We start from the raw sequence: 12128 nt of genomic DNA on the forward strand, positions 1-12128 counted from the left end.
AACTCTAACAACATTCAATATCCAGAGTATCTGAGATATAAGACTGTCAATATGAATTGTTGGACCTAACATCATAGCTACTAAGGACCATCACATGCCATAAGTTGGAATGGTGCCTGTAAGTGTTTAAATAACATAAATTCATCCTAGGACTTATGGTATGTCTCAACATGTAAATGAATGCTCCGACCTAAATGCAGTCTGTCAACAGATATGTAATACCCAACATTTGTCAAGTGTTGGGAAGTAGAAGGAGTGACCTGACTGAAACTCCCAGGGGACCCTGTTTCTCTAGCTCGAACGACCAGCCCAGTGTTCACTTGCCCAAATACATCTGTTAATGAAAACTCAAATGAAGTTTACTCACCTTGAAGTATACCATTTGTCAATTGTTGGTAAGTAGAGTGGGTGACCTGAATACAGCTTCCAGTAGGCCCTGTTTCTCTAGCTCCAATCACCAGCCGAGTGTTCACTTTCCCAATTACATCTCTTAGTGAACTCTCAAATGACGTTTACTCACCTGTGAGTGTGTCATTTCTCAAGTATTGGGAATTAGAGGGAGTGACCTGACTGCAGAACCCAATCGGCCCTGTTTTTCTAAATCCAACTACCAGCCCATTGTGCACGTTCTCAAATATGGCTGTTAGTGAACTCTCAAATTAAGTTTACTCACCTGGAGTATACTATTTGTCAAGTGTTGGGAAGTAGGGGAAGCGGCCTGACTGCAAAGCCCAAAAGGCCCAGTTTCTCTAACTCCAACCACCAGCCCAGAGTTCACTTTCCCAAATACATCTGTTAGTGAACTCTCAAGTGAAGTTTAGTTACCTGGGAATATACCATTTGTTAAGTGTTGTGAAGTAGAACAAGTTACGTGACTGCAAAACCAAATAGGCCCTTTTTCTCTAACTCCATCCACCAGCCCAGTGTTCATTTTCCCTAATACCTCTGTTAGTAAACTCTCAAATGAAGTTTACTCACCTGGGAGTGGGCAAAACACAAATCAGGCTCAACTCTGAAATGTGTCTGTCTAACAATCTCCATCTTGACCAGATATCCCAAAATGAAACTAGTGGGGACAGGAATAACAACTTGCCAAGTTTGTACGCCAAGTTTTCCTAAGGCCTTAAGCTGCATCATCAGACTGGTAGCAGCAAACACATTGACACAACACTGAACACATGATGGCTGCAGACACAGATACCACAATGTTGCGTGTTTACCTGTATAACACTCAACTAGGCCTCCAAATGATCAAATGCTTATGCTGCCTCTCAACTGTTTTGGGGTCACTGTTGGTAAAATGTCATTTTCGCTTTCTCATCCAAACTGCAAACAATCAGCACATCTACTGAGCTGCTTGAGTCCAATAATCTAGGCAAGCTTCGCACATGTCATGTCAAGTACTCCAAATCATGGTAAAATGGCACGAAAGGCTAGCCTACAACTTAAGAATATCCAATGTCTACACTTACTGTGACACAAAACTTTTGGAGGTAGATGCCACACTTCAACCAATAACAATGTATTCTCTTACTCAACAGGTTGAGCTGACATAGCCCCTGGGCAGACCTTGTCTACCAACAAGACTACTACTCCACCCCCGGATGAAGCCCTGAACGATCACAACACTCCTGGACTTGTGGACATGGAGGTGGATCCTGGAACATCTGGGCTTGGGCAACCTGGTCAAAGGCAACAGTGAGTGTCACCCTGCCCACAATTACACCTCCCAGCACAGTTGCATCAACGTCACAGGCAACAAAGCACCCCACAACCTGTGTACCTAGCACAGTTTCACCATCTTGTATCATCTAGTCCTGGATCCTAAGGTCCAACCCAGCACTCCTGACACTGAGATTCTGGGACCCAGTTGGAGAGGTACCCTGTGTCAAGTGATCAGGCTCATGGGGGTAGAGTCCATGGGTGGGATGCTGTGGGCCAGCAGATTGAGGCCACTGGGGCTATTCACGATCAGGATGCCATCAGCCAAGTCTTCGGGGTCTATCAGGAGTTCCAAGGCGTGATGGGCCAGGTATTGACTGAACTCCGGGAATTGAAGGAGCTGCAGACGTACATGCATAGGGACATGTACGAACAAATGGAGGCCCCCATTTACAACAAGGCCTCCCTAGGAGGGGTGCTGAGGGACATCCATACAACCCTGAAGAGGGATTTTCCCACCCAATTGTCTCCTTCCTTTGAAGCAACTACATCAGGCCCAAGTACATCTGTGGCAGCCACAGGAATGGAGGCCCTGTCAGAGACACAACCACCTACCGACACTCCTGCCTCTTTAGCACCGGACACTTCCTCCCTTGTTGCAAGCAGGGACGTCCATGCAAGAATCCAGGAGGTGCATATGGCAAGACACCCAACACTGCCAGCAATAACCCTCTTTCTTAATGTCCTCCTTTTTGTGTCACACATACAATGTGTGGACTGATCCTGAACCACATTCCATTTCCAATTGGAGGAGTACTCTGGACTTTGGACTACCAATGGTGTTGCATCTACTGCAATGATTTCATTCACCATGACTGACTCTTTCATTTTACATTTTTGTTTATTTCTGTCACGATATTTTATGTAGTAGCATTGCAATAAATTCACCAGCCCCAAACTCATTTTCTGCTGTCTTAACATTAACATTTAGCCATGTAGATGTCAGACCATGTGAACCTTGTGATGAAGACCCAAGGTACTTGTGCAAGCAGGGATTTGTTGCATGTACACAGTGTCCAGCTGAGGATTACAACTATTCCACACAAACACCTACATACAGGTGTCTTGTCAAATGAGAAAGTCTATTACATTGTTCAGCGCATGGGATGTCAATATGTCTGAAGCATAGCAAATCATGCATGATTCAATCATACTGGATACATGATTCAATTTACAGGTACAGACCTCCAGACCATGGAAGGAAGGGATTTAGCAGACATTGTCCTGTAGAATAGGCAAACATTAAAGTGGTTGATGTCATAAACTGGAGCCATATCACCGAATACAGAAAAGTAATCCAACATCATATAATGCAAGACTCAGACAGATGGCAGCACAGCAGTTTCTGATTACAGGGTCAATACAATCCAGTGTTTTGGCATCTGGTGGTATGACACAAACAAATGCCAGTGATGTGTCACAGGCACTTTGGTTTACAATGATGAAACACATCAACAGAGACATACAGTTCAAGCAAAAAGAGTGTTTAGCAAATGTGAAGGGACACTAACATACATTTGACCTAGGACTACATATTTTCTGTCCACATGATGACTGTTACACTTGGCATCCTTGGCGTGGTCTCCCCTAACTTTTTGCCTCTGCTTCCCAGGTTGTTGATGTGTGCTGGACTCTGTTTTTGCTGTTTTCTGATACTCTGGGCACTTAACCACTGTTAAACAGTGCTAAAGTGCAAGTGCTCCTCAGTAAAATGTATTTGGATTTGGCTTATCCATAACTGGCATGTTTGATTTACTAGTAGGTCACTAGCAAAGTGCACTACAGGTGTCCAGGACCTGTAAATCAAATGATACTAGTGGCCCTGCTGCACTGGTTGTGCCACCCACACGAGTAGCCCTGTAGACATGGCTCAGACCTCCCATTACAGTGTCTGTGTGTGCAGTTTTAAACTGCCAATTCGACTTGGCAAGTGTACCCACTTGCCAGGCCTAAACCTTCTCTTTTTATGCATGTAAGACACCCCTAATGTAGGCCCTAGGTAATCTCATGGGCAGGGTGCAGTGTATGTTATAGGTGGACATGAACTGACGTGTGTTACATTCCCTAACAGTGAAATACTGCTAAATTTAGTCTTCACTGTTGCAAGGCCTATCTCTCTCATAGGTTAATATGGGGGCTGCCTTTAAGTAACTTTAAAGTGTAGATTCCCTATAAGAGCAGATAGAAATATGGAGTTTGGGGTCTCTGAACTCACAATTTACAAATACATCTTGTAGTGAAGTTGTTTTTTAGATTGTTAGTTTGAAAATGCCACTTTTAGAAAGTAGACATTTTTTTGCTTAAACCATTCCATGACTCTGCCTGTTTGTGGATTGCCTGTGTGGGTCGGTTTGACAGTTGGGCTGTTTGTGAATCCTCTCTAGACAATGAGGCAAAGGGATCTGTAATGTAGCCTGCATATCCTGATGAGCTATATGTGCTAGAGTGGAGGGAGGAGTGGCCCCGTACACCTGAATGGACCTTGCCTGCCCTCTCACAATGCAGTCCCCAAACCCTTGGTGTGTTTGTGGGGCCCGGACTGGGCAAGGCAGGATCTTGTGAACAACAGAGACTTTCCTTTGAAGTATGCCTACTTCAAAGACAGAAAGGGGTATAAGTATTGGACCCAAAACCCCAGAAAATTAGATCACTTCTGGATTCAGTACGAACCTCTGCCAAGGAGAAGAGATGAAGAGAAGTGCTGCCCCTGCCTGTGAATGTGCTTTGTTGGACTATCCTGCAGTTGCTGCTTCTGCCTGTGGAAGGGGACAAAGACTGGACTTTGTGGTGTATTCCTGCTTGTGAAGAATCTCCATGGGTTTGAACTGAGCTTGCCTCCTGTTTTGAAGTCTCAGGGCCATCAGGGACTCCTTATGCTAACATCTGGACTTTCTGCTGAGACTCATGCCCTGCCAAGTGGTGTCCTATTCAGTCCCTGAGCAGTTGAAAGGTGAAGTTGGCAGGCAAGAGCTGAAAATCCACGCACAAAACGCTGTGCAGGGAAATTGTTGATGCACCATCTGCAATGTGGCTGATAAACGACACACTGCCAGCCTCGTGGCTAAAATCGATAGTCCACCTGCATCACGGCTGGGAGATTGATGCATTGCGGCTAGAGAAATTACGTGCAACACCCGCTTGCGGCTACTGATAACGGCGCAAACCCCACGCAATGCGGTTTTCTAACACAGTATGACCGGATTTTCCACGCATTGTCCTTGGGCGTCAAAGTCAACCCCACTCTGAGCAGATTCGAGGTGCCCCGTCCGGAAATCGATGCATCGAAGCTGACCGGAGAAGAAAACAATGCACTGCCTCCCTCGCGAGGAAGGATTGGTGTATCACTGCCTTTTCCGATGCACACTCGCCTCGGCGACTTTATTTTTTATGCTAACCAGGTACTTTATGCAAAATCAACATTCCCATTGTTTTCAATGGAGTAAGACTCTTAGGGGGTCATTACGACTCCCGCCGGACGCGGTGACCGCGCGCCTGGCGGGAGCCGCCAAAATACCGTACCGCGGTCGCAAGACCGCGGCGGGTATTTTGAGTTTTCCCCTGGGCTGGCGGGCGGCCGGCAAAAGGCCGCCCGCCAGCCCAGGGGAAAACGACCTTCCCACGATGAAGCCGGCTCGTAATCGAGCCGGCAGAGTGGGAAGGTGCGACGGGTGCAGTAGCACCCGTCGCGTATTTCACTGTCTGCAATGCAGACAGTGAAATACTGAGCGGGGCCCTCTTACGGGGGCCCCTGCAGTGCCCATGCCATTGGCATGGGCACTGCAGGGGCCCCCAGGGGCCCCGCGACACCCCCTACCGCCATCCTGTTCCTGGCGGTTCGCCCGCCAGGAACAGGATGGCGGTAGGGGGTGTCAGAATCCCCTCGGCGGCGCAGCAAGCTGCGCCGCCTTGGAGGATTGAATGGGGCAGCGGGAAACTGGCGGGAGACCGCCAGTTTCCCTCTTCTGACCGCGGCCAAAGCGCCGCGGTCAGAATGCCCTGCGGGGCACCGCCAGGCTGTCGGCGGTGCTCCCGCCGACCGCGGGCCTGGCGGTCATAGACCGCCAGGCTCGTAATGAGGGCCTTAGTCTCTTGAAAATACCTATTTTAACTTGTGTATGTTGGATTTTTGTTGCTTTGGTCTTTTTTGATTTAGATAAATATTACCTATTGTTCTAAACTGATGTGGTGTCCATTTTGTAGTGTTTTCACTATTAACTGTTTGTGTTGGTACAAATACTTTACACACTGCTTCGGAGTTAAGCCTACCTGCTCTTGCCAAGGTGTGTTTCTCCTTTGTCCTGACTAGCTTGAGGGTCCTTGCTTGGACAGGGGGTAACCTGACTGCCAATTAAAGACCCTATTTCTAACTTCAAACTTCTATCCTGTCACTGTGCAAGCTGTCTTGGCACAGGTCTTGTACACCCAAAGTCTGTGACCTACATTACCAGGAACAATCCATGTCCACTTCTTATGTCTGAACAACATCATGTACCTGCCAATGTCACAAGTCTGAAATGCCATCAGGAAGATGTCATGTAAGAAGGCACCTGAACAAGGAACAAAACAAGGAATGTAGTTATGAAGTCATACACATGACACAATTTACATAGCAAGCATCTGAAAAACAAAGTGCATTATTTAAACTCTGACACAAACAAAGCAACATCATCAAGATGGGGATGTGTCTAAAGCTACCTCATGAAACACATTTGGCTGATTTTGCCTGAGCCTCAGCTCCCTAACTATTTCCAATAATAAGCTCCACACAACTACAGTTCATTGTACAGTCAAAGTCATGACAGCTCATGACATACTTGCACTCATTAGAAGAAGCTGTAGATGAGATTTTGTTGCAAGTCAGCTCCTGTCTCTTCACCACTATCATCTTCATTTGGCATTTCAGAATTCTCACCTGGTGGCACCACAGGCTCCCCCTCCTCTGGGATGTAAGGGATATTCCTCTGCAGGGCAATGGAGAATACAGCATGCCACAGTGTTCTGACACACTTTCCAGGTAGGTAGAGGAGAGCTCCTCCAGTCCTCTCGAGACAACAAAATCTGGCCTTCAGGAGCCCAAAAGCCCGCTCCACTGCCCGCTGTGTTCTTCCATGGGCTCATTAAAGTGGACTTCTACTGGTGTAGTTGTATTCCTCAGTGCCGTCAATAACCAAGGATGATTTGGATATGCTGAGTCTCCTGTTTAGAAATGAGACAGAAGTGTCAAAATGAGTCACTCACTTCATGATTGTAGCACCTGACGTTGCACACACAAAATCGCGAGAGATGTGACTTACTAACCAGCCAGGCCTCTCTGGTTGCAGTTGTGGCATCAGCTGGGGTATGGTGCTGTTCCACAGAACAAATAAATCATGTTGTGAACCTGAGAACTGGGCACATACGTTTGAGATGTAGAGATCTGACAAGCAGACAACTTGCAAGTTGATAGAATGGAAGTGCTCCCGGTTGCATTGGGATTGTTCACTGGTCTGTGCTGGCACCAAGGCAACATGTGTGCCATCAGTGGTTCCCACCATATGCGGAAGGTGAGCAAAACCATAGAAGTCAGTCTTTGGCCAAATCCTCACGTCTGGGGAACCTAATGTAGCTGTCAATATGTTTCATCATTTCTGATAGGATGTCTCTTAACACACCACTGAACATAGGTTGGGACATACCACCAGATATGGCCTCTGTATATTGAAAGGACCCTGTGACCAGGAAGTGTAATACTTCAACGAGTTGAATAATGGGTGAAATGCATGTTGGATTAGTGTTTTCAGGTATCAGATCTGACTCCAACTGACAACATAAATCCACAATTGTTTGTCTGTTCAGATGGTACAGTTTGATGATGTGACGTTCTTCTGCAATTTGAATGTCTGGGAATGGACAGTACACTGGAGGCTGTTGCCTCTCTGTGCATTCCTATTGGTGAAATTACATGAATTACAGCATTAGTCACTGTGTCAACACGAACATAGATGAGGTGTAGCAACAAAATCAGGTGACATAGTAATTCTGACCAGAAATACATTACACCCATAACACATCTCAGCTCTCAGCTACACAAGGGTCAAACGTGACCCCCATGGTTGTCTACGCATGTGTCCTGAACATGGATTTGGCCAACACCCAACTATCCGCTCCTCAAATTCCTCTTGAAATTTTAGTCTGTTCCGGCCACCAAAAATACCACCAGAGGTGATGGACAGTGCACTGCTGTAATAAGCCACCTGTGCCCAGCAACACACTACACTGGTAGTTATGTAGTAGAACCTATACAGCAAGGCTACTTTAGAATGTTTGTGATGATCAGGCACATATATTGGCATTGTGATGCATTTATCAAGGCCCAATACTATATTTCCAACTGCCGAAATGACAGATGCCTGACATACTTCACTGGACATTAGGAACTGTCCACGGCAGCCAGCGGAAGATGACTGTACAGTGGATGGTTGCAACCGCAGTGGACACAGCGATAGGCTAATGTTGTTGCCTGTGATGATCACGGGTCAATGGCTGTAACCATCGGAGGTGATAACCGTATACGTGGCATACATGTATTCCGCATTCTGCAAATTCACTCACTTGACGCCTGACAGTGCTACCATCAACACCTCCACAACTTCAGCTGCTGTGTGACATTTTTGGGAGCAATCATGCCAGGCCAAGTAGGTGAAAAGGCCCCTGCCTTCTCTCCTAAGGAGCTAGAGAGGCTCATTGAGGAGGTCCTTCCCCTGTATGGTCAGCTCTATGGCTCACCAGAGGAGCAGGTAAGAACCTCATAGGCATATTTGACTCTGTTCAGTACCATCCTTTCATTCATCATAGGCTACAATGTGCATCTCTGTGCCAGTTAGACTTTCTGGGTGTCTGTTGTACATTGCATGTGCTATACTTGGGATGTACATGGTGCAGGTAGTGGAGAAAAGTACTTTATGTGTATCACATTAAGATTGTGTGTAAGAGTGTCATGTGTGATAAAGCCTATATCATCCTTGTGTTGCCTTCATATAACTAGGCAAGGATACTTTACAGACATACAATGACATATCTTTGGCTATTTGGTTGTAAATGTCAAATGACATATATGTGCATCACAGTATGAGCTGTATATGTATACTCTTTGAGTCATTTGAGGATCTTGTAAGCAATGTGTATAGTGCCACAGAGCACTCAGCCCAGATCTGGCCTTGCCAAACTGTTGTATGAGAAACATACAAGACTCACTGTGCCCTTCAAAGTGCCACACAGGCCACATCCCACATAGAGGATGTGCACATGATGTACTTTCATGCATGGAAGTGATGGAAATGTGAGTGTAATGTAGGTTCTGTATGCTCACCCTGCAGAGACCAGGGCCTGTTAAATGTATCTCTCAGTATGGGACATAGGCCAGGCTGGGGTAGAGTTACTGTGGCTATGCCACTGTGGCACCAACCCCACTCCCTGTAGACCTGCAGATCCTGGCATGTGGCCACAATGAGTCTCCAGTGGGAAGACTTGACCTGAAGGCCTTCGTCCACTGACTACATTAGGAATGGGTACTGAGGTAACTCCCCGACCTAGTGCATATGTGCATTTTTTCCTCATTGACAATGTGTGTCATTGACTTATGACAGGTCCCTTACTCTCACAGCCTTGTCCTCACCTTTACATAAAGTATATTTGTCTAGTACAGGCATATTGCACAAGTTAGAAACCAACAGTGCAGATAGTTTGTTGATTTCTGGGAGGGCAAGACATGTGACTTATTAGCCTGGTTACATGCAACCAATCAGACTTAACATACCTTAGTATGTTGGAAGCCATCTCAGTAGGATTGCCATGGTATATGGTAAAAGGTGTGTCCTGTGCTACAAGTACATACCACACAAACCCACCCTGAAGTGGTATGAGTTTACATCAGGTAGCCCACATGTCCACAGATGCACAGGGAAGGACTTTTCGTGCCACCCCTAGCAGCCCTGTCATTGTCATTGAAGTCTTAGGTGAAGTCTGTACTATAATAGTTGTCTGTAGGGACTGTATGCATTGAGTCAATGTGGCTGGATGTATGTGTGTCTGTCCAGTCATGCCCAAGGACTTTACCCATCAAATGGCCACAATGATGTGTTGTGTTTCATTGTGGCTTACATCACAGTACATTTTGCTTGAGCCTGGGCTACCTGATGTCAGTCGGCTTGCTTATCAGTATAGGCCATGAGCAGGGTAGTGGGTTAGTCGTTCGTTCGTTACTTTATTTCGGCAAATATTGCCATAAAAGTCAAGACATGAAATAAATACAACATACACATATACATTTCACAATTAAATAGAAGATACAATACATACAATTAGCAAGAAATATATAGATGTCTCCATGATTAAGCAGTACCGCATATAAAAATATAAGTAACAGTTTATAAATTAATTAAAAGCCAGAACTAAAAAAAAATAAAAAAAATAAAATTAATTAACTTGGATCGAAGAAACAGTGCATCATATACCTATACAAGGAAGGGAAAGATCGGGCCACCTAACAAAATATTACAGTTTGTGACCAAGTCGTTTTCTAATAAGGTACACATTGAATAAGAATCTACTTGTGCCAAACACCACTAATTGTGAAGTATTAGACTGGAATATGCGCTCTGCTTCTTTGTAGGATCTAACCCTCACATATTTACAAACGGGTTTGATCCAACAATCCCTTGGTTTCTTGTATACTGGGCAAAAGAAGAGTAGATGAACAACATCTTCTTTAGCCCCTAAAGTACAGAGAGTGCACAATTCACAACCTTTTACCCCTCCCCAATTGCATGTGTATGCATTAGTCTGTAAGACCCCATACCTAAACTGTAAGTATAGTGTTTTTGCCAGTGGAGGACCGATCTCATCCAAAAATTGTTCGAAATAAGGTGTATCTTTTATGTTAAAAAAATTCAAAGTCAAAGTACCAATCGATGAACTATGCAGTAGCTCTCCGTTGACATAAGACCAAAAGGTGTCCTTTACATATTTCCTAGTACATGTTGTCATATTCTGAGGAACTTCCCATAGGTGTGATAAACCTAATCTCTCATACCACTTAGATACATATTTTAACCAAGGGGTATTCATATGACCATCTATCTGAGTTAATTCAGTCAATCCACTCTTGTAATCACTCAACTCCGGGGTTACCCATAACCTAACCCAATACAGCAGTGGTCTTAATAATGCTTGATAGTCTGCTCTTTTAAGGTTAATATCGAGGAAAACAGGGACTAGAGGAGTTCTTGTCGGTATTTTGAGTAGCCTTCGTACAAAGTGGTTTTCCGTTTTTCCAAAGTTATTGTTGCAATAGTAGCCCCAGAGTTCAGCACCATAAAGGGCGGCCGATTGGGCCTTCGCTTTATATACTTCAAGTGCAGGTGAGATTGCTTTAGAGTAACTAGCTCCGTGTACTTTTAAAATAGGCATTGAGTTTTGTTTAAGGGATAAGATGCTTTTATCCATCTGTCCTTTCCAGGACAGGTTACTATCCAGCATTAACCCCAAATAATTAAAACTCCCTACCTGTTCCAGTTTTTGATTCTCCAAGGACAGATTATTCCTGAGGGATTTCTTGGTGTTTATGGACATATACTTAGTTTTGGTAGGATTTATTTCTAACCCCTTCCCCACACAATACTTCTGGAAAGAATCCACCAAATTTTGCAAACCTCTCGGAGTTTGAGAAATAAGGATGGTATCATCGGCAAATAATAATGCCATAACCGGCTCACCACCTAGCTTCGGGGAGTCATGTACACAATTCCTTAAATAGCTCGGAATATCATTAACATATAATGAGAAGAGTGTAGGTGCTAACACACAGCCTTGGCGCACACCACGGTCTACAGGTATGGCTCTTGAGGTTTCACCTTCTTTTCCCCATCTAATTTTTGCATAGTTCCCTGTGTGTAGCTTGATAAGTTCTTTAAGTAGTTCCCCAGGACCGCCATGTTCCTTAGTGTAATCCACAACAAATTGCGAGGAACAAGATCAAAGGCGGTCCTTAGATCCACAAATGCCACATAGAGACTACCCTTCTTTATGTTTATGTACTTCCAACAGATGCACATAAACCTAAATACCTGGTCAACTGTACTGATTTTTGTTCTAAAACCAGCCTGATATTTGGTTATTATTTTAGTCTCTTCAATCCAATCTAAAAGCCTATTTAAAATGTGTCTGGCATATATCTTTTGAAAAGTGTCTATTAAACTTATTGGGCGATAATTGCTTGGATCATAGCGATCACCTTTTTTAAAAGTGGGTTAGTCTACAGATGACTCCAAAAGTGTGCAGTCATATCCCTGTCCTTATCAGTATGTGTGCTTTACACTTGTGGTGTATTGACAATTACAAAATGTTTGTGCTTGATGTTTCTGAAATGT

This window comes from Pleurodeles waltl, chromosome 9 (assembly GCF_031143425.1).
Source record: "Pleurodeles waltl isolate 20211129_DDA chromosome 9, aPleWal1.hap1.20221129, whole genome shotgun sequence".
Lineage (NCBI taxonomy): Eukaryota > Metazoa > Chordata > Amphibia > Caudata > Salamandridae > Pleurodeles > Pleurodeles waltl.